The sequence below is a fragment of the Sceloporus occidentalis genome, unplaced genomic scaffold, assembly GCF_023333645.1.
Source record: "Sceloporus occidentalis isolate IW3139 unplaced genomic scaffold, rSceOcc1.0.p SCAF_7, whole genome shotgun sequence".
NCBI lineage: Eukaryota > Metazoa > Chordata > Lepidosauria > Squamata > Phrynosomatidae > Sceloporus > Sceloporus occidentalis.
The window spans coordinates 24,369,903-24,391,556 of NW_028316987.1; the positions used below are offsets into that span (position 1 = coordinate 24,369,903).

The 21,654-nt window shown below is 40.3% G+C and overlaps 1 protein-coding gene across 6 annotated transcripts in view; it reads left to right on the forward strand.

Annotated features, from left to right (window-relative positions):
- The window catches only part of LOC149309408 (poly(rC)-binding protein 3-like), a 256,438-nt gene that overhangs the window by 121,379 nt on the left and 113,405 nt on the right, over positions 1-21,654 (forward strand). For 4 of the 6 annotated variants that reach the window (XM_089532384.1, XM_089532382.1, XM_089532393.1 and 1 more), the window contains one exon: positions 15,614-15,723. The exons of the other annotated variants lie outside the window; for them this stretch is intronic. The gene's annotated coding sequence lies outside the window, so the exon portion shown is untranslated. The remainder of the gene's footprint in view (positions 1-15,613; positions 15,724-21,654) is intronic. 6 annotated transcript variants of the gene reach the window in all.

A 21,654-nucleotide genomic window follows, 5' to 3' on the forward strand; every position in this document is an offset into this window, starting at 1 on the left:
ACTGGAGTGCGGCTTTGGTGCAGCTTCTGGATTCTTAGGATGCAAGCATCATTTAAACAGCATACCTCCAAAGAGACCTGAAGCAGCTTTATTTTGGCAGTCTGTAACAGGCCTTGGAGAACTCATCCACAAGGTCACCAGGAGTCAAGGTTGTTAAAACAATAACGTGTATCTAACCTGTCTATTAGCATTCTGATAAACTTACATTTATTAGCATTCTGATAAATATTTCAGAGTTCTGCTGCTTCAAAGTGACGTCAATGTCCACTTGTTCAGAAGAGCAGAAACCATCTCTGTGCTAATTAGGGTTTTCCATTAGAAAACACATCATCATCTTTATATGAAGCTCCAGCAAGGGGCAGCAAAGGATCAATAACTGACTAATCCATTCTAGTGAGTGTTAGTAGTGTGGTCTCAGTGTTTCCATGTGCATTTTAACAATTAAGCTATGGGTTTATTGTATTGCACTAATTTGGACATAGTTTTGTTTTCCCCCCTCACAATACAGTGAATTTTCTCTGCTTTCTAATAAAAGGAAATTGGGATATCTTCACTTTCACTCCGGATCTTGAGAAGAATAAATATGCAGTTAGAACATGCTGTTTTGGTGAATAAATATGAATTTTCAAACTCAAGGAAATGACATGTTCCTCAAATTTTCAAAACTAGAATTCTCATTTATGTATAGTGACAACCCATGAGATAACTGTCTTCCAAGCACGGCTGTTTTAAAAAAGATGAAACTCATTCCTAGATAACATTATTTTATATATTGTCTTCCTCTGTTACACTTCTCATTTGTTTACCAGCATGTTTCTACTTACCTATGTTACCCACTGGGTGGAAGCTCAATTTGTATTACGTGACCTTTGTGTAACTTTTTTACAAATATATGTTTGGGTGAGTGGGTGAAAAAGCTTATTAATTTATCTGTAGTATATATAATCCATCTGTCTATAGATCAGATCTTATCCAGAAAGTGGATACCCTCCTTTTAAATATCTACTAACAATTCTGAGTTGAATAGGTTCATTAACAAACAAACAAACAAACAAAAAGAGCAGGCCTTGTATATGAAGCAGTGAGTTGATTGTCAGACAAATGATGAGCATTTAAAGTATAGCAGCACTTGGATAGCCTAACAAGACGAGCACTTTCATTGTAGGCTTTTAGGATCACAAGTAAGAACTGTGTCTTATGAACTCATGCGCAACTGACAATCAGACAAGTTTCTCAAGTAAGAGGCCAAGAGATCACCCATGTTCCTCCACCAAACCAATCAATATCACACGTTGATATTTAATAAAGGCACATACTTGCCTCTTTATTATTGCTGTAATTGACCCCTTAGCGTGGCTGGATCATATTTCACTCATATGAAATCTAGAGGTAGGGGCTCTGAATTTGAATGCCATTCTGATCTATCCCTCCAATTATTTTGCCTCACCTCCCAAAAGATAGTGGAAACAAAGCAGCTTATCTGAAACATCAGTGAAACAAGAAGAAATTGGTCTTTTGGTTTTGAGACAGCCCCGGTACCTATAGTTTATAAGCAGGAAAATCACCATCAAAATTCCTCCTGCTCCCTGCTGACAGCAGGCAATCCCACTGCTTCCTCTTCTGGTGCATGATCCTCTCACCTTGGCCACTGAAGACTGAACACACCATGTCTCATTCTGTTGCTTCTTATATAACAAATAAGCAAGAACAGCTAACGTCTGCACCAGCTCTCTGCTTGTTTGACCTAGTTTGGGTAATTTTCTTAATCCTGCCACTACCCTTAAATAACAAGCTTATGGTAGCAATACTTGTTCAGCTGTTCCTCTTTGGCAGCTGGTGATTCCCATGAGATTAAGGGCTGTATTTAATCAAATACCATAATAACAAATTCTGGTTTGATTCATCTGGACTAGGCAACGATTTCTACCATTTTTGTCACAGATTTAGTTACATCTTGTCATATACTACATACAGAGGATTACTTCAAAAGGTTTCTGTATACCTACAAAACTCTAATCATTTAATATACTCAAGAGAGGGAAAGTGTTCTGAGTTGTCTGGAATATAAAAACTTTGAATTTCTTATAGGAAAATGCAGTAACAGAGGCCTGTTACAGACTGCCAAAATAAAGCTGCTTCAGGTCTCTTTGGAGGTATGCTATTTAAATGATGCCTGGGTCCTATGAGTCCGGAGGTAGCGCCAAAGCCACACTCCATTCCTAAGCACTGGAGTGCAGCTTTGGTGCAGCTTCCGGATTCTTAGGATGCATGCATCATTTAAACAGCATACCTCCAAAGAGACCCGAAGCAGCTTTGTTTTGGCAGTCTGTAACAGGCCAGAGTTTACTTTATAAAAGAAGGTGGGGGGATGCCCCTGATATGTTTTGTGGGTGGAAGTGTCAAAGTAGTTACTTGAGAGATAACTACAGAGATGAAAGAGGATATGGATTTTAGTAAATGCTTTGCTTTGTATCAATTGCTAATCCAGATTTGCTGATCGTTTCTTTTATTGCCCCATAGAACAAAAAGGTTTAAAAGATTCGCATCCTTTGAAGTGGTACCAGCTGAAGGGGTAATAGACTCTGCTGGGCTGTAGAAACATTCCCTCCCCTCTCTGTGTTTGGGGCCAGCCACACCCTGATAGGGACAACTACCTCAATTTTGAAAGTGTTTCTAATCTGGGTGTAGATAATCATGCTACAGGATAATGTGGAAATAAATGGTTATGATGCTGCAATAAAAGGTCAAGTTTTTGATGTTGAGATGCTAACCCCCAAGACTTTAAAATACTGTGCCTGAATGAAATCTTCCTTAGCAATCCTAGTAGTGTTACACCACAGTATGAAGAGTTCAGTTATTTTTTCTCAATGTACAGTGGACCCTTACCTTACACGGGGGATCCGTTCCGGACACACACACCCCGCATAAGCAAGAAATGTGTATTCTTGAGCCCCATTGAATATAAGGGGGCTCGGGTGCAGTGGTGCAGTGGCATGTGCCCACCATTCATTGTATTACCACATGGCTTCAGCTGCGTATAGTGCACCTGTGTATGGTGGGATGCACTGTATTTTTAATCCTTTTCTTATAGCTACATGTTTCTACTTTGTTCAATTTTCTTTCTTAGATTTATATCTCTTCTTTCTCTCATGTTTGGGACTCAAGTTTGCTCAAAACTGTTGGAAGATTTTCAAATTCTTTTCCTCCCTCCTTAGATAGCTAGGGATTTCCTGCATGCAAACTCTCTTCTCTCTCTCATTCAAACTAAACCATGTGATTTAGGTCACTCCCCCTTTGATTAAAAAAACAGACAATCTCTCTCAAGATATCCAGTTGCACTGTTTGTCTTCCTCCTCTCTCAATTTTCTTTGGAAAGATGGTACGAGAAAGATTTATTTTCTATATGAACCATTCACTAGCTAGATTAGGATAGAGCCATTTTGCATATATAGATTAAAGCCATTAGTAAACTTCTGTTTTAAAATACAAGCTTCTTGTGTTATTTTTGGAGTTAGCCTCAATTCTTAGAGAAGCATAGCTAGACAAAGGCACATTTCTGCTAGTCTGCTGATTTAAAGCTAGACCCTAAAAGGCTTGGCTTTGATATTTTTGACATTTAAATATTTTTGTTTCCTTGTCAAAGGCTGAAACCTTGGGAAACCTAAATTACCCTACAAAAATAAGTTTAAAAACAGGTACAAATAAAATCACAAAAAGATACAAATAAAATTATAAAATGTTATAATGTTTACATTTATAATATTATGTAATAGTTCCAATTCTTAATTTATAATGTAACAAGTGAATTGGGCAAGTTTATGGACTTTGTAAAAGGAGACTGCACACTTTTGCCTCCCATACTCATCATTATCTGATGTGTCTGTATGAGTCTAAGAAGCCCCATCCTTTTCCCAAATGCAGAGATGCGGATGGATCAGTTATGTTGCAATGCCCTCACCTTTGCTTCTCCCATTGCAAGACTGGATAGAGGGTAGGCATGTTTTGGCTGCTACACTGGAACACTTAAATGTCCCCTGCCATCTTTCCTGCACTGGAACATATACTAGCTCTATTTCTTTTACAATGGTTATAACTGACTTATAACTTGGCTGTAAAATTGGGTATCTGTGAATAACAAAATATTGTTTTTATTCATTGGAGAAAAGATCTTGACAGCAGTGTGAAACAGTTACGCTACTGAAACAAAGACAAAATAAAAATATCACTGGCATGCAGAAGCTACGCTGACTAATATGAATTGAAAATTTGTCTTGTCCCTAGTGTGGTGTAGACATTTACAATTGCCCTTTGATGAAACAGATTGTAACAATTAAAGAACAGATTTGGAGTTATTGTTGAAAAGGAGAAAGAGATAATGTTGAATGGACTAAATTGCTTCCAGCTACAATCTTTTATTCCGTGTTTCAATTGAAAACTTAGCTATAAAAAGGACTTAAAATAGGTGTTGCCAAAGAACCTTCTGACAGGTTAATGTGGTGCTTCAAGTAAACCACTCTAAAAGGTGGCCATTAGACATCTTTTATTTGAATGTGGCTACTGTAGAAATTTCCTTTGTGAACAAAACTGAACCTCGTTACAAATTTCATTGTTATGGTAAATTAGAACCACAACATTATTTAATCGCTTTCAACGATACCTCAGTGGGGCCTCCAACAATGTAGAATCATGCCTAGGCAGGGATTCTTTCTGAACGTTCTTTTCTAAACCATAAATTGTGAGTCACTCATCTCATTGTGACCACCTTCCTAATTCATGTTCTTGTGCCCTAAGCCCTTCAGGTTTTTTACTAGGACCTCTTTCTAGTCCCTGGGACCTATAACCTGTCTGGTCAGTCTAAGGCGCTTTACAGACCACCCAAAAAGCGGTCTGCTGGCGCCGTCATTTGCTGCATGGAGGAGCCCCAGCGGCCAAACTGCGCGACTCCTCCGTGCAACAAAAAGAAGCTGAAAAAGTGGCTTCTTTTTGCGCCACAGAAATGGCGCCCCAAAGTGCCAATGGCGCACTGGCGGTGTCATTTCCACCGCGCATCGTGTGGATGCTATGCGTCCACGACGTCAAGATGGCAGTGCCCATGTAGAATGGGTGCTGTCATTTTGTACGTGCTCAGCGTGTACTAGGGTTAGGGGCGTCCAGAATCCATAAAAGTGCATAAGGGTGCTCACTAAATATGCTTTTCTCAGCCAAACTACTTTGTTGTGGACAATGTGCAAGTCAACTTTATAGCTATTTTCCTTCCTCATTGAATAAAATATATAATGTTGCCTTCCTTTGAGAGATGGATTACATCATTACTATAAATATTTTTTGCCAGTTGAGCCAGATGTTCAGATTAAATAATAAATGTCCCAAATGTTTCAGAATAAGAGAGAATTAACCTTTCCTCTGGCCTTTTAAAGCAACTATGTTGCAGCAGGAGTGCAGACCCTTTCAGAGTTATCACAGGAAGTATCATCTGACCTCCTCAGATGGGCTACAGCTTGCATGATCAAGACCTTGCCCTTTAGAATGCCCTGAACATTCCCAACCATGTGCACCAAATATAGCTGTGAGCCTGGATTCTCATCTAAGAGAGAGGAAGAAGGCCTTTGGCACTTCATGCTCCATTGGCCTATTCACAGCACAATAGCCTTGTTGATCTCCAGCTGTGAAGGAAAACTCCTCATGCATGATGGCTGGAGTCTCAAATAGAACAATTGCACAACAGGAACAGACTGGTGCAAACATAAAACTTAAACAATCTGTAAATATCACTCAAATTTCCTAGTCTTTGTTTGACTAGTGAGCTAGCTAAATCTACAGTGACACCAAACAGAAGGGAAATAAATCCAATGGCAGTATGTTTGTTTTAATAATTATTTGCTCCATAAACACAAAGGGGCATAGCAGTACCTGAGAAATTAAATGTTTGGGAATTTGCTGATTTGCTGATTGCTGTCATATAGATGAAAAGACAATAAATGCCTATCTTTCGATTGCCATGAACCAACAGGGACAGCCACAGCTAGTCTTCTGTATTCCCAAATTTACAACCCATTTTTAGAGTCTTGATTTCCCACCTCTACCTGCCTGCCTGCCACAAATTGTTAGCTGACGTCAAAGCTGCTACAATTCAGTACTTTCCATCCAATTATTTCAACAGGCAGGAATGTGCAAAGGGGAGAGGAGGGGTGGAACCATGGCCTTCCTAATAAGGTCAGGGCAAGCAGAAAGTGTTGTGTCCATTTGGAGGCTTCAACAAACTGTTTGACCCCTATAGGTTCTTTCAGTAAGCAAAAAAGGCTTAGTGCTGTATAGAAGCATTCCTTATTTGGTTTTTTTCCCCTCCTCCCTTCAGTTCTAGTTTTTGTTTGTTTTTAAGATTTGCCTAAAACCTAAACTTTTTTTCCCTGGGGGAATCCCCTCTTCACCCTCTTTGTTTTGATTGACTAATATTTTGTGTGTGTGCGTGTGTGTGCGCGCGCGTGCACCGTGGCTGCACAGTGTCATAGTTACAAACATGTAACTTATAGAGGTCCAGCATTGGAAGAGATGTCCTGGCTACTTGCCTTGAGAGAATCTTCTCCAGAACAATATTCCATTCACATTAACAATGCAATCACATGCATATCTCAGGCCCCATACAGACAGGCCAAAATAAAGCTGCTTCGGGTCACTTTGGAGGTATTTGTTTCAATGATGCATGTGTCCTAAGAGTACAGATGCTGCGCCAAAGCTGCGCTCCAGTCCTTAGGACTGGATCATGGCTTTGACGCGGCTTCCAGACTCTTAGTATGCAGGCATCATTTAAGCAGCATGTCTCCAAAGTGACCAGAAGCAGCTTTATTTTGGCCTGTCTGTATGGGGCCTCAGTTACTAACACCTTCTTTGCCTCAGTCTTCTCACAAAAGGAAAAGGGTGCTCAACCTGAGGAAAATGGAGCAGAGGATGCAGCAGGGGAAATGCAGCACAGAATACATAAAGAGGTAGTATGGGAATACTTGGTTAATCTCAATGAGTTCAAGTCTCCATGATGAGATGAACTACATCCAAGGGTATTAAAAGAACTGGCAAATTGCAATCTCAGAGCCATTGTCAATAACCTTTGAGAATTCTTGGAGTAAAGAGAAGTCTTAGCATACTACAAGGGGACAAATGTTGTCCCCATCTTCAAAAAAGAGGGGGAAAGAGAACACAAACAATTATCTTCTAGTTAGCCTAACATCAATACCAGGAAAGATTCTAGACCAGATTATTAAACAGAGGGTCTGTAAGCATTTAGAAAGGAATGCAACAATCCCAATAACTCAGCATGGGTTTCTCAAAAACAAGTTACGCCAGACTAATCTGACCTCTTTTCCTGTTAAAATTACCAACTTGGTAGATGAAGGGAATGCTGTGGGTGTAGCATATCTTGACTTTGGTAAGGCCTTCAACAAGGCCCCCCACAATATTCTGGCAAACAAGTTAGTAAAATGCAGGCTAGACAATGGAACTGTTAGGTGGATTTGTAATTGGTTGACCAGCTGAACCAAAAGGGTTCTCATCAATGACTCCTTTTCATCCTGGAGAGAAGTAATTAGCAGGGTGCTGCCCTGGGCCCAGGGACATAGCCAAGGGGGGGGGATCTTGGGGTCCGGACCCCCCCTTCCAATAGAAAAATGAATGGTGTGTGCTGCTGTGCTGCCACACCCAAGCCCCATTATAATGGTGGCACTTAGTCTGGACCCCCCCCCCCCCTCTTCCTAAAATACTGGCTACGTCCCTGCTGGGCCCAATACTATTCAAAATGTTTATCAGTGACTTGGATGAAAGAAGGCATGCTTATTAAATTTGCAGATGACACCATTAGGAGGACTAGCTAAAACCACAGAGAAAAGGATCAAAATTCAAAATGACCTGAATAGATTAGAAAGCTGGACCAAAACTAATAAACTGAATTTCAACATGGAGAAAGGTAAGGTATTACACTTAGGCCAAAAAATAAAAATAAAAAATGATACACTCAGATATTGGATGAGGGACACCTAGCTTGGTAACAGTAAATGTGAATGGGATCATCTAGCACTCTTGGTAGACACAAGTTGAACATGAGTCGACAGTGTGATGCAGCAACTAAAAAAGCCAATGCAATTCTAGCCTGCACCAATAGGAGTATTGTGTCTAAATCAAGGGAAGTATTAGTACCACTCTATTCTACTTTGGTCAGGCCTCACCTAGAATATTGTGTCCCATTCTGAGCACCACAATTACAAAAGGATGTTGAAAAGCTGGAGCATGTCCAGGGAAGGGCAACCAAACTGGTGAAAGGTTTTGAAACCATGCCCTATAGGGAGAGGCTTAGGGAGCTGGGTATGCCCAGAGAAGAGAAAGTAAGAGTTGCTATGATAGCCCTGTTTAAATATTTGTTTGTATTTTTAATAATCTTTATTACTGTTTAAATATTTGAAGGGACATTATACTGAAGATGGAACAAGCTTGTTTGTGCAGATCCAGGGAATAGGACACAGAGCAATGGATTCAAACTACTGGAAAAGAGATTCCACCTCAACATTAGGAGGAACTTCCTGACAGTACAGGCTGTTGGACGGAGAAAAACAGCCCCTCAGAGTGTGGTGGAAGCTCCTTCTTTGTAGGTTTTGAAACAGAGGCCGGATGGCCATCTGTCAGGAGTGGCTTGATTGTGTGTTTCTGCAGGGCAAGGGATTGGACTGGATGGCCCTTGTGGTCTCTTCCAACTCTATAAGCTTACCTCTCCTATGAGTTCCAACAAGTTCAATGGGACTTATTTGTGAGATAAATGTGTACAGTATTATAACCTAAATTGTAAATTCCAAAAGAAATGTGTAGATTTCTTTGTGAGAATCATGTTTCATCCAGATATATCTTTTGTAACTCATTTTATTCATTTATCCCCTGAAACTAAATGTATTCCATATTATTCTCTCTGCCCCTGCCCACCCACCCCCATTTTTATCCTAACAGTAACTCTGTACAGTAGGTTAAGCTGAGAAATAATGACTGCTCAAGGTGCTCAAATGAATGTTATGGGGAAGCTAGGATTTTAATTGATACAACATGCATTGGGCAATGGGGGTGGGAGTGAACACAGAGCTTATGCAGTGACCATGGATCTGAGAGGATGCTCTAATTTTGAGCAGAGTCTGATAAAGACAGTAGTTTATTATCTAATATCATGTTTGTTGTTAATTGCATTGTAATACATATGCACTCGTGAAGAGTATTATATGAGTCCCCTCATTTTTTCAGACTTTTAAAAATTAAGTGCATAAATTCCAAGACTTCTCTGTTTAATGACTTTTGCTCTTGATGCCTGGCCACACTCTTTTGGTTGTCATCTGTGGAACATTGAAGGATATGTAAACAACTTAGGTCCAATCCAGACTGCTCATAAGTCCAGCCTCCAAATTTAGGACAGAGTCGCCACATATTCAGGAACTCCAAGGATTGTTCCCTGGGATAACCAGTGGCATCACTAGGGTTGGTGTCACCCATTGTAGTAATTTTGAGGGGGCAGCTGCAAATATCTCTGCTTAAACACCTCCTGGACCTGGGCACTGCTCCCAAGGGTGGACAGCCCAGGCAAGGCCCAATTCACCGGGTCCTTTGGAGGGACAGAAGGGGAGTACATACAAGAGGCCACTTGGGGCATACCTACCCCAGCTCTTTGGCAGCAGTAGCTCAACCAGGCAGTGCGCAGGCAGTGTCTGGTTGAGCCGTCATGCTGCCGTCACCACCGAAATGCAGCCTAGCAATTTGAATGGCCAGCACAGATAGATAGAGAGACCCCACTCACTGGCTACCTGCCTACACATTGCTTGGTCAAGCCACCATGCTGATGCCACTGCCAAAGAATAGCCTGGTGGCTTGACCAGGCAGTGTGGAGGCAGGCAATGTGAGAGACTCCTCTTGCTGCCCCTGCTGCCAAATAGCTGGAGAAGGAGGAGGCGCTGCAGGCCAGGAGAGAGAGGGAGAAGACTTCCTTTCCCACTCAGCCAACAAAGCCGTCAGACCTGGAACTTTCACACCGATTCCAGCTAATCTACAGCTTTTCCAGATCTCAAAGACCTGCTTTCCATGCAGGAAAAGGAAGAGATTCTTTCCTGCCCTCCCAGCAAAGCTTCAAGATCCAGAACTTCATTAACTCTTCCCACCAGGGCACTAGGTTACACCCCACCTCTGATGGTGACACTCCCTTCCACACTTCCCCATTCCCTAGTGATACCCTTGGGGATAATAACTCTGGACTTTTTCCAAACAAATTCAGCAGTGTTGAGACCATATTGGGGTATCATACTGAATCTAAAACACAGATTTTGCAAGACTGCTCAAACAACTTTGCCACTTTTGATGGAGAATTTAGCTCTCTTCAATTATGTGACTTGTCTTCTTTGATCCAGTGGCATCACTAGGGGGTGCAGGGGGTGGTCCTCACTGGGTAACACCCCAGAAAAAGGGTGACACCTGGTCAGCCCCCCCCCAGTGCCATTGCATTGTTCTTTTGAGGGAGGCCAAGCGCATCCCCCCACACCATTCCATCCTTCTTATGAGGAGAACAATGGGGCAACACCAAGGGAGGCCAAGCATGTCACCCTCCAAACAGTCTCACCCTCTTGTTCCACTTCATTATTTGTCATCACTGAAGTAATTCTTTCAGAGCAAATTCTAGGTCTTATTTCAGCTCCTATAAGATAATAAATTGCAGAGAGAGTCTTTGCCACTAGAGAACACTATTTCCTCAGATCATCTCCAGTTTACTGATCTAAGAGCCTCTTCCCCGATGCTACGTTGGAGCAGCTTCGGACACATTGAGTATGTCTGAAGGTGCATGCAGGCTGATTGAAAAGTTTCAGGTTTTGTTTCTCTTCCTCTTCTTCCTTCCAGTGTTATGTTGTGTTAAAATAAACTGAGCTGGTACAAAATGTCTCTGTACTGGGAGCCAGCAGAAAATATTCTGAGATAAACAAAACGTGCATGGATCTTCCAAATAAAACCAGAAATAACAAGAATAAAATCTAGGGATTTCTTTTTGTCTTTTTAGTCAGTCTGGATGCACTAAACGTTCTATAACATCAAGATGAGCATCATGAACTTCGTAACAATTAGTAACAGAAACAATATTTGGGGTAAATGTTATATTTGGGCACAATAAAGGGGGTGGAGGAAACAATGCCATCTTGGTGCCTAGACTTGATGAGGAAGAGGAAGAAGGGCCTAAACCCAAAATATTCAAAGCCAAGGGATTTCCAACTTTCCCCACTAAATCTCCTCCAAGAATGTGATGAGATGTGACACTCCTGCTCATAAGGTTTCATTTCTGGCTATAGTTGCCAGATCCCAGGGTGCTGGCTGAAGTCTCAAGGACTTGCTATTCGTCCACAGGTCTTCAGACAGAGAGACAGTTCTTGGGGCAAATTTTACCTCCTACTTTGTGGAGGAGAGGAATTGTTTTTATTGTGTGTTTAGAGGCTTTAATGCCTAGGTGCCCATCTGTTCCCTCTTCTACACTAATACCAGATATCACTGGCTCAGTGCAAAAGAATATGTACGTGTTGCAAAACAAGATTGGCAGAACGAAAAACCAGGAGCAAGAAGGGAGATGAGTGAGAAGAAAAGCGATGAGTGCATGTATTTGGGGCCCACAGTGCCATCTGGAACAAGGCAGTGAGCAGCCAGCATGTCCATAGAAATTGTTTGGGGCAGGAGAGGAGTCAAATCTATGTAGTGGTACATGAATTTGCCTATGTACCACACACAAATACAGTGAGCAGATAGCATGTCCATAGAAATTGTCTGGGGCAGGCGAGGAGGCAAATCTACATAGTGGTACATGAATTGGCCTATGTACCACACACTAATATAGACTCACCTGTTTATTTTGCTTGTGGATGTGCATGTCTGTCTGGATCTTTTCTATTATAACCGGTGAATTTAATAAGATTGAAAATTGTGGGAGATTCTCAGAACTTGGAATTTAATGACAATGGTGAAAAACACAAGAAATTATGAAATGCAGCTAAAGTTTATGTAGGTGCCGCTGATGTTATTTGCCACCAATGACTTTGACTTATGACAATTGCTATGAACGTTATGAGTGAAAGAACTCCAAGAGCCCTGGTTATCAACAGTACTGCTCAGGTCTTGCAGACTTGCAAATGAGAGAATCATCCACAATTTTAATAGCCTGTGAAACAGCACAGTCTTTATTGCCTGCCAGAAATTCACAAGGGTTGCAGCCAGCCTGACCTCACTCCCTGATATCTTTTCCCACTGACTTCCCCTTTACCAAGTGTTATCAGCTTTCCCATGCCCCATGTTATCTCATGATATGTCCAAAATACCATAAGCTCAGTTCAGCTATTTCACCTTCTAGTTCAAGCATGATTTGCTTTCACACTTATTTATCAATGGCACATTTCAAATAAATTGATTTTCTTCCTGGCAGTTTTCTTTTCTGTCCAACTTTCACAACCGCACATTGAAATCATAAACCATAGTATGACACAAATGATTTTGACTTTACTATTTAGTGACCTATCTTTATCCTTGAGGATCTTACTTAGTTCCTTCATAATGTCTCTTCCAAATCCTAATCTCTTTCTAATTTCTTGACTCTATTTTGATTTATCACTAAGCCAAGAGAAAGAAAATCTTCAACTATTTTGATGTTTTCATCATCTCCTTTAAATAAAGTAAATAATTTATGGTCATTGTTTTCTTTTCTTAATTTTTAATTGTAACTCTGCTTTTTGACTAGCTTCCTTAACTTTCATCAGTAGTCACTCCAAGTCTTTGTTGTCTGGAGTAATTTGCTATATGTTGAGTAATATACACTTAAGAAAAATGAAAGGATAACAAAGATTAATGTTATTTGGTAATTTCTGGTCGGGTAGAACAAATAGAAATGTCCACTAAAAGTATAATTGGTAACACATTTTCTGTAGCCTATGCCTGTAGCCAACGTAGTAACAAGATCTGTAAATGTGTTGGGAGGAGTTTGCAGATGAATTTGCAAATGAGGGAGCTGAAATAATTGAGTAGGGGGGAAAAACTATACTGAAATATGTAATTTATATTGTCATGGCTTTTCAGAGATGTTTGGCGGTTGAATAACATACACAAGTATTTTCATAGAATCATAGCGTTGGAAGAGACCACATGGGCCATTCAGTCCAACCCCCCTGCCATGCAGAAACTCACAATCATAGCACCCCCGACAGATGGCCATCCAACCTCTGTTTAAAAACTTGCAGAGAAGGAGACTCCACCACAGTCCAAGGGAGCTCTTACTGGCAGGAGGTTCTTCCTAATGTTGAGGTGGAACCTCTTTTCCTGTAGCTTACATCCACTGTTTCGGGTCCTATTCTTAGGAGCCGCAGAAAACAAGCTTGCTCCATCCTCAGTATGACACCCCTTCAAATACTTAAACAGGGCTATCATATCACCTCTCAACCGTCTCTTCTCCAGGCTAAACATACCCAGAGATACCCATATTTTATTTAAATATGTAATCATACCATTCATCTACATCTGTGGCTGGCATCTTCAGAGGGTAGTAGCATTGAAGTATGTGGGGCATATATACTTGTGTTGACCCTTGCTTGGGAGGAAGTGATTTACATGTTAATCTGTGTGTTGGTCTGTTGTTGAATAGCAAGGTCTCAGTGTGGGAGGATATGTGTGGTGGATGTGCGTCTATTTAATTAGCAATCCATTGTCTGTGGGGAAAACCCCTGACCCTGGGTGGTGTTCATTTGCATGTACTGAATCTTGATTTTTGGTGTTTTCCAGGACTGTGATAGCCAAACATTGTTTACTTTCAGCATTTCTTCTTTCCTGTTGAAGTTGTCTAAGTGTTTGTGGACTTCAATGGGCTCCCTGTGCATTCTGACCTGATAGTTGTTGGCATGGTCTAGAATTTCAGTGTTTTTAAGTAACATTCTATGCCCAATATCGTTTCTGATGTGTCCTGCCACTGCCGACTTTTTTGGCATGCCACCACCCTCTGAAGATGCTGGCCATAGATGCAGGCAAAATTCTTCCAGAATGTGGCCACACAGCCTTGAAAACCCACAGAAAACTATGGGTGCCAGCTGTGAAAGCCTTTGACTTCACAATCATACTGTTCTTTCATCGAGCTCAAAGTGACATACATGGTTCTCCTCCTCCTTGCTTTCATCTTTTCCAATGAGGCAGATCAGGCTAAGAGTGAGTGGCTGGGCCAAAGTGAGTTTCATGGTTCTCCAAGGACTAGAATCTAGATATTGCAAACCACTCTAGCTATTACACCAAGAGATGGGCAACTGTGGGAGGCTAGAGGATGCATTACGAGAGCTTGGGGGCTGTACTTCCATTCTACCTCTCACTGCAGCCCCCAAAAACCTTTGCCCCAAATGTACCCCAGTGCCCTCTAGGCTGGAACCATGGCAGTTAAAGAGGAATCAGGGTGGTATATTTGTGTAGTGTGAAAAGGCCTCTAGGCTATCTATATATTGAACATAATATTTGCTTAGAAGGCAGTTCAGGAAACCACACTGCACTATCACAGCACAAATTCATCCTTTATAAACCTATAAAGCTAATAGAGCCAGTTGTGTAGGAGCTCATACAAAACACCCACAAACAATTAACAGCATTCTGCAACAAAGTACAAGGTCCTCTGTCAGCTCTTTCTGTTGGCTGGTGAAGAAATGAGGCAACAGTAAGGTTGAGTTCTTAATCTATCACTTTGATTTCACATACAGGCAGCCCTGCTCATGCCTTTGTGTTTGTCTTCACAACAGCATCTTTCTCTTTTGATAGCATCAATGTACTTTAGGGGAAGAGGCACAGACAAAAAATTGTATTTTCCCATAGTAGAACTGGGTTGCCAGCAAGTCTTAAGAAAGAGAGGAAAAATCCTTGGGGGAAGGAGGGAAATCAAAGAAAAAAGAGGTGTTAACCCAGTTTATTTTCCTTGGCTGAAATCTTTTAGGACTACTTTCTTCATTGACAACAGTTCCAGAAACCTAAAACTACATGATCACAAGGTCTTTGACACAAAGCAGGTGACCCAGGGTTTCACAGAATAAAATGCTTTCCGCTCAGCAATAAACAGGAGTAAATAGAATTGTCAGCATTCCCCCCCCCCCAAAAAAAAGCATCTTTCACTATTAAAATTCTTCAGTTATTAATATATTTTTTAATCCTCTCAAACTTGACCAAGGAATTCTTAGTACCTTTTTTCTCACTACCACTCAAAATATATTGCTTAATTTGTTTATCTTCTAAGGCTTCTCAGCACAGCTCCATGTTTACAGCACTACTAAAGATGCTCAAATAAAGATTTTGAGGAGTTTCAGCAATATTTGGGATAAAAATAAAGCTAAACATGAAGCAGCAGGTGATCACATTAGGTTCTGTCAGCCAACTCCAGGATCCAATTACAGTAAGGAATGGAAATACCTGATCTTTACAACTTTCACCAAACGACAGTAAATGTTTAATCCAACCTTCCGTTTAGTGCTGCCGAATAGTTACATAATTTTGGATAGCACATTAATTCAGTTTTTGTATTTTACCCTACTTTATATCAAGGGCTCAATTTCTTTTTCAGAAAATAAAGTCTACTACAAATTCAAAACATAAAGCTTGCCTGACTATAATCATTTTTACCAGAAGAAACGTGAAAGGGATTGCTTAAAAGCTGTGGGTTCTGCTAAGCAGGTAAGCTTATCCTGTTGTAAGACATTATTTCACTTCTTTGTTCTTAATTTTGCTTATTACCTTTATGTTGCTATCAGAAATCTATATCGTGTACTGTAGAGTGAGAATAAATTGTGATAATAAACATTAGTGCCTCTACAGTTAAGGCAATATATTATATTTTTAAAAAAGTATAAACTTCCTAAATCTGTAGCTTATAAATCGGACATCATCTGAGATAACAGCCTGATTCTCGGCCTCTGCAGCTGACTTCATGAGGACTACAAATGTGCCAAAATTAAAAGTGATCTGGGGCAAAGTTATAGGTAAAGCAAGTTTTAAAGTATCAAAAATAAACATCTCCCATTTTCAGAAAAAAGGTTTCATATTTGCTTATGTATATTTTATTCAGGCTTGTCAAGGGAGCAAATCCTTGTCTTGGTGGCATTTTGAGTAGTATTTCCAAAGTTGTTAAGGTTACCAGTCCCTATGAACCTCTAAAGCAGCAATGGTACAACAGTTGTGTTGAGCACACTTTCCCAGTGAAGCTAGAATGCTACCAGTAGAGGGATTTGTGTGCCTCACTTTGACTGTCATTGGAAACCTACTGATGGTTATACTTATTTTCCTATTAGAATTGTGTGTCGATTTTCAGACATATTTGCCCATTATGAGGGCATTATTCCCATCGTACTACAAAGAAATAGTTGTAAGGAAGGGACTTGCTATTTTCCTTTGCAATATGTTGGAATTTTCAAAATGAATTTTGAACATTCTTGTCTGAACTGGATAAAATTTCCAGGGCAGGTGCCATTTTTTAAGGGGATCAAGCCTACTAAATTTCAGACAAATAGAGAGCGCTGTGCAATTATCAATTATGATTGCCTGCATTTACTGCAAAGCTTGAAAAAGTTCCTCCCCCGCCCCCCCCTTTTTTTTTTTTTTTTTTTTATTATAGCTCCCTGCCTGGAAATTACAACTCTTCCAAGCAAACAATTTGTTTGTTGTGGTGTTTGCCTAAAACAAGAAAGAAAGAAAGAAAATTGAGTGTGCACCTTCATATAAAATCCCAGCTAAGTAACAAAGGCCCCATACAGACAGGCCAAAATAAAGCTGCTTCGGGTCACTTTGGAGGTATGCTGTTTAAATGATGCATGCGTACTAAGAGTTCAGAAGCCGCGTCAAAGCTGCACTCCAGTCCTTTTTACTGGATCGTGGCTTTGGCGCGTCTTCTGCACTCTTAGTACGCATGCATCATTTAAACAGCATACCTCCAAAGTGACCCAAAGCAGCTTTATTTTGGCCTATCTGTATGGGGCCAAAGTAATAATTAGCTAAGTAACTGCGTTTCCATGATTCATAGCACCTGACGTGTGAGAGTTGACCCATACTTTAAATCTGATCTTAAAACTGTCAGATCTTTTTCAGTTGTCAGATTTTAAGTTTGTACATGCAGCACTTCTTTAGAAATATGAGTTAGACAAAGCACAGGGAAGATGTAGATATGCAGCATCTTTTTAAAGGCCTCTGTTGGCTACAAATTACATCATTTTGGTATAACATAGGATAATGATCCAGTAATCAGTTCTCTCTTGGCCCAGATGCTGGTAGCAATGTAAGCAGTGGCAGGTGATACAGCCCACAAAAAGTGTGGCGTGTGGTCTGCCTGCTACAATAGTTCTTGGGCATAGACAGTTAGAGCACAGAGACCTACAAACTGGCAACTCGGAGGGTGGATTAATGCAATGTGCCTTGTGTGGGTGTAGCTGCCAGTAATAAATGTCATGGAGATGAAGCTAGTGCAAAATGTGCAAAATACTACAAGTAGCTACAGAGATGTTACACTCCTCTTGGAGGAACTGCACTGACTGAAAATATACTACCAATCCAGATGTAAGCTTTTGTTGTTAGTTTATAAAGCCCTAAACAATCTGGGGTCTGTTTACATGTGGACCACTTTTCTGTATTGTTCGGCTTACCCAGTGATATCAACAGATGTCTTGCTGGTGCCACAACTGTCACTTATTTATTTGGCAACTACCCCAAAGAATGTTGGCATGTAGTGTTTGGAACAGACTCTTCTAGCATATTTGACATGAGCTTTTGATATGATCATTGGACCATCAGAAAGCAACACTGTAACTATCTCAGCAACCTGTGAAATTTTTTTTAGAGTATGTCTAATTTCTAGATAAGGGAGACTCAACCTGTAGTCATTTTTGTTCACAAGTATATTTTAGCCAGTCATTCAGAATACCACAAGTACTATCTAGTTTTACTTGTGTAATCAGTTTTATCCTTAAAGTATGTTTGAACTTGTTAAAATCAAGCACCTTGTCATAAAGCACCAGCATCTTGTACCACAAAATCTAATGCCTTCTGGTCCTTTTCAGATATTAGAGCATAAGAAATTCTTTCTCTGTATTCAGGCACAGTAATGCTTAACTAAGCATGTCTATTTTAGTTAGGAACTCACCTAACTAAGTAGTAGTATTTAAGATGCCAAGAGAAATTATCCTTCCCCTCCCAACACTTTCAGTGCTCTCCAAGAGCTCTCTGTATCTCTGTGCCACATCTGGATGATCCCGCCATGCCTCTCTCTGGCCAGGGTTGGCAGATTGGGAGGATTCTGAACTCCATCTTTGTTGTTTACATAGACCAGTTTCCTCAGACTGTTTTATATCCCCCCAGTGATGCTTGCCAAATCCCAAGAATATTATCAGTTACAGTGATGATGTACAAGAACTGTATAGCTTATATAACAGCATAAGAACATAAGAGCCCAGGTGCATCAGTCCAGTATTCTTTTCTCACAGTGGCCAGCCACATGTCCAGAGGAAGCCTTTAGCCAATAAAAGTGCTGCAGCACCCTCCCAGTCATATTCCCCATAATGCTTCTGATAATCACTAGGAGCCATTGCCACACTTATACTCCATGGGTTTGTCCCAAGGTCCTCCCTGGAAATTTAAGTAGAATGCAACTGCAGTTTACTGTTTTGTTTTGTTCTTGTTTTGTAATAATGTGTATGTGTTGATGTTGTTTTAATTTCTTGGTTTTAATTATAATTGATTTAATAACTTTTTAAGGGGGGGGGGAGGGAAGTAGATGTTGATGTATAATGTATTGTATTTTATTACTGTTAGCCGCCCCGATTGACCTCAAAGGGACGGGATACAAATAAATTATTATTATTATTATTATTATTATTATAAATTTCTTTTTAAAAACTGTCATATTGGTGGTTATCGCCACATATTGTGGTGATGTTTCAAGATCTAGATATTCAAAGAAAAGAATAGTCTACTGCTTGCTTTGGTTAACAAGGTGTTAGAACATCCCAAAATCAAAGAGAAAGCAGCAAGAAATAATGACAACCCATGTTTGAACCATATAAGGAAAGGTTTTCAACGAACTTTCTGATTGTTGTCTGAGTCCATCTGCCCAGGCTGACCATTGGATGAACTCTGTTTCTACTTTCTACTTTAATTCCCAACTCCTGCCATCCTCTCTGTTCCCATTTCCTGGTTTGCCCTCAATTCCTGGTTACTCATTGGCCCAGAGTCCTGGTTTTTAGTTCATTACAAACTGCTGTCTTGAGCTTATCCTGCTGCACCAGATGTAGTCATCATAGCCCCATCTAATGAGATTCAGTGGTGTCAGACACATGAGAGTATACCAGGACATACCACATCAGCTCAGTACAACAGCACTCATGACATACCAGTTCCACATTGGACTGATGTTACATTCACAAACCTGTCAGGACGAACTGAGAGACAGACTGTCACATATTGATCTCAGCATGTCCTGTGACAATATGCTAATTCTTACAGCACCAACTGAAAGCGATTATTTACAAAAAGTAGCATATGGTAATGCTGTACATTCATAACTGCTGCTATGGAAAACATTAGCTGCAACTCATGTGCCAACATATTTAAATGTATCATTACTGCAGCATCCTCCTGTTGTGTGTGAAGGAACCAACAATATCGTCTGTGCTGAAAGTACTACAGGCTCAAAAACTGTAGGATTCAGAGACATAGCTCCAGTGTTAACCGACAAGCAATCAAAGCAACAGTTTTCTTGTAATTGTGACCAAAATCCAGAATAGCATTAAATCATAATAAATGAACAGCATATTAAGTGAAAAGCTTTTATCACTATGCTTTCACTGTTTGTCTGAAGAAATAAATTATCAGAGCCTGGTGCCTTTCAGTTGGCAGGTTATTCAATTGGGGGGGGGGGGGTATGTCACTACAGAAGAGTCATGTTTCTCAGAGGCTGCAATAATGCCCCAGGAGATGAATGGATCATGCTGGAAAAGAAGGATGTGTGAAATCCCAGTCTTTAAGAGCATGGTTTGTCAGATATTCTTGGACCACAACACCCTTGCTTTAAAATTTGACATTGTTTCTTTGAGCTGAACTGGAAAAAAATCAGGAACCGGTGTACATTAAATTATTTGGTTTGTATATTGTCAGCACCCTGGCTGCAGCATTTTGAAGTTTCTTAAATCTTTTCAGTAACAGTTCCAAATTGAGTGTGTTACAGTTACATAATATGATGAAAACTAGGGGTGTGACTAATAGTGGTAAGACCACTTTCTTCAGGAAAGGTCATAATTATTGACCAGACAAAGCTGGAGAAATTGTCCCTCACTACAGACACTTTCTTCATATCTAATGGGATTCTGAATCAAGGAGTACCCCAAAATTACAAACCTGACCTTTTTGGTGAAGGAAATGCACTACATCCAAGACATACCTTCATGCCTGAGACTGATGCTCCTCTTCTTAACATATTCCGTTTTGTCTAGCTGTCCCATCCAGAATTTTCCAGCAGATAAACAACAGTTCAATAATGCGTGTATAGGATCAGATATGTGGAAAAAAAGCAAAAAGGTGTCAAGGGAAAGAAAACAGCTCACACTAAAAAAACCCTACATAAGGCCCTTGACTGTGCTTTGGCTTCCAGAGGGAGAATGAAAATCCTGATTATTTTGTCAAGCATAAAAGTTAGGTATGCTCTCCACTGTCTATCAAGAAATGACTGTACCTAAGGACCAATAATGATCTCTGAGTGCCTACAAGAACCTTCTGAGCCATAATTTGGACCACCTACCATTACATGTGTAATTATTTATGGAGTCTCCATAACTTTAGGTTCTCAGGATGAGTACTGGGAGACATTTAATGAGCATGCCTTCCATATGTTTCAAGACAACTGCAAAGTATATCATATTTATATATGATGTGGAATAACTATACAATTGAGTAAATCCAGGTGAAAACGAAGAAGGAGAGTACAAAAGCATGTACAGGTGCTGCAAATGTCCCAGGAAATGGGAAGGACTTCATTTGTGTATTGAGCAACATATATCCTGTCATTTCACTGAGGCCAACAAGGAGTTTATTCTCATAGAAGCAAAGCAGGCTTTTAATACATCAAAAGGCAATTTTCACTCACTTTCCACTGCTGATTCTGATCAGCTTTTAGATCAAGAAAAAGTTTCCTTTGGCTTGTTACAGACTGCCAAAATAAAGCTGCTTCGGGTCTCTTTGGAGGTATGCTGTTTAAATGATGCATCCATCCTAAGAATCCGGAAGCTGCACCAAAGCTGCACTCCAGTGCTTGGGAATAGAGTATGGCTTTGGTGCGACCTCCGGACTCTTTAGGACCCATGCATCATTTAAACAGCATACCTCCAAAGAGACCCGAAGCAGCTTTATTTTGGCAGTCTGTAACAGGCCTTTATTTAGCTTACATGTTGTTCTCTTTCAAATGTTTGCACAGTTAAATGCATCATGCCCACAGTGTGCACCAACCACCACTGCATGTGTAATCATACACCAGCTGTCATGTTTACTTACATATACAATCATATGCCTCAATGCCTTAGAAAAATTAGACTCAAAATTATTCAGACCTCTCCAAAACATTCTAGCCCC